The sequence below is a fragment of the Apodemus sylvaticus genome, chromosome 8 (assembly GCF_947179515.1).
Source record: "Apodemus sylvaticus chromosome 8, mApoSyl1.1, whole genome shotgun sequence".
NCBI classification, from domain to species: domain Eukaryota; kingdom Metazoa; phylum Chordata; class Mammalia; order Rodentia; family Muridae; genus Apodemus; species Apodemus sylvaticus.
The window spans coordinates 84,883,346-84,885,799 of NC_067479.1; positions in this window are offsets into that span (position 1 = coordinate 84,883,346).

Consider the following 2,454-nt stretch of genomic DNA (forward strand, 5'->3'; position numbering starts at 1 on the left):
AACGAATTTCTGTACATTGAAGAAAAAGACCAGAATCTGATTAAAATTGAGCAACGGATATATTAGTAAATTATAGAAATCAAAATGGCCGACAAAAGGACCAGAGATGGAGCTCAGCTAACAGACTGCTTGCCTAGCATGCACAAAGCGCCGAGTCTGACTCCCAGCGCTGCATAAGCTGGACTTGGTGACGTGCCTCTGTAATCCCCAAACTGGGGAAGTAAAAGCAAAAGGACTAGAACTTCAAGATCATCTTCATCTCCGTAGTCAACTGAGTCCACCCTAGGATACAAGAGACTCAGCTTTAAAAAGAAAAGAAAGGATTAAAAACTAGAGTGATAAGAATGGCTGACAAACATGGCGTGATGGATGGACATGGAAATGTCTGGTTTCTTTAACAACTCAGTCGTGGTGCGTGCATGTCCTCTCACAAGACAGCTTCCAGAAGAACATCACACGCCACAACTGAGTTGTTAAAGAAACCAGACATTTCCACGTCAATGGATGCTCAATCTTAGAGCACTTTAAGCAATGTAAATTAAGTTACAGGGTCTCGATCAATAGAAGAATATGTGTTTACTGTGTGTGAGTCCATGGCTTTAATCCCCAGCACAAAACAACAGCAATGATTACCAAAACAAATTATTTTCACTTTAAGGTACCAATAAGGTCAGCAAAGTAAGACATGTGAGATGGCACCTACCAAGTTTGGCACGGATGTTAGGGAAAAGGAATCACTAGTGGCAGTATAGGCTCCTAAAGGCATTTTGGATGCCATCTGACTATATTACATGAATTTAAACATACATATGCCCAACGAGCCAGCAACTTCATACATGGCACATAGCAAGTGTTCATCAGCGGGGTGGATACGGAATCAGTTGGTGTTCACGGGAGAAGCAGAAAAGTAAAGTGTCTGAATGCACACACATAGCAGTTTCATATAGCAGCCAGTCACAAGATAGACTCTGAGCCACAGTCACAGTCTTACACGTATGTATCCTATAAGGAAGAGAGACTTAAGACTATGGTACAATACCAGTTATAGGCTCAAGTCATATCTACTCATTAAACCACAAAAGATATTAAATGTCTTTTTTTGGAGTGCCTGTATACCCAAAGGACTTACACATTATATATGTACGTTTCTTATAGGTTTGGGAGAAGGATAAGAACGGGTACAAATGGGGGGGGGGGACCAGAGTGTACCTACTGATGATGGACATGATGTTACCATGAGCTAAAGAAATCTGTCTTCTCTGTGCTTTAATCCCAGTACTTGAGAGGCAGAGGCATGTGAATCTCTGTCTTTCTCGGGCCAGCCTGGCCTACATAGAGAGAGACTCTGTTTTAAGAAACAAGACAAAACAAAACAAAATGTAAAGAAGGAAGGAAAGGAAGAAGGAAAGAAACTTTGTGTCTCTGTAGCACAGGAGAAAAATTGTCCTCAAAAATTTCACAGGAGATGGGCATGGTGGTGCACACCTTTGATCCCAGCACTTAAGAGGCAGTGGAGGATGGATCTTTATAAATTCAAGGCCAACTTGATCTACTGAGTAAGGTTCAGGACAGCCAGAACCTCAACACCTTCGCTGCAAAACAGAACCTAAGAAACAAAACAAGAAACAAAATAAACACACAAAAGTTTCACATTGGAGATGGCAAATGGCTCAGTGGGTAAAGGTTCTTGCTGCCAAGCATGATGACCGGCTTGGATCCCAGGACACACGTGGTGTAAGGGAAGAAACAACTCCTCTAAGTTTTTCTCTGCCCTCCAAACATGCTCTATGGCATGCTGCCTCTCAAATACATAAGTACAACTATTAAAAATTTCATACAGTTAATGGCAGGTCTTCCGAGGTGAGGCTTAGCAATTAGAGTAAGCAGTGGCTATGTAACATTTGGGTCCATATTTCAAAGTGCCACAAACATGGTCACAAATGCTCCACACCTGGTTAGGGCATTTTAAGGTAGCGCAAAGACTGTATGGGTGAAAAAGCCAGCTTCCAGGTGTTCAGGGCATGTGCCATGCTATTGGCTGGTGAGCTATGATCATGTTGTATTAGCCTGTTTCTATGTATATATTTGAATATACAGAATGAACTATCAAAATGGTGTCTTGGCTTTCCTCCCCCTCTTCCTCTTCTTCCTCCCCCTCTTCCTCTTCTTCCTCCTCCTCTTTATTCTTCTATAGGATCTCACTCTGTATCCCTGGCTATCTTAGAATAATGTTGGCCAGGCTGGCTTTAAACTTATAGAGAATTGCCTACCTGCTTCTACCTCTTAAGTGTTGAGCTAAAGGCATTTAGCATCGGGCCAGGCTTTTTCTTTCTTTCTTGATCTTTAGTATTTCTTGTTTTGTTTGTTTGGTTTGGTTTTTTATTTATTTGTTTATTTGTTTGTTTGGGGTTTGGGGGGAGTATTTGAGATTGGTTCTTTTTGTGTACCTCAGGC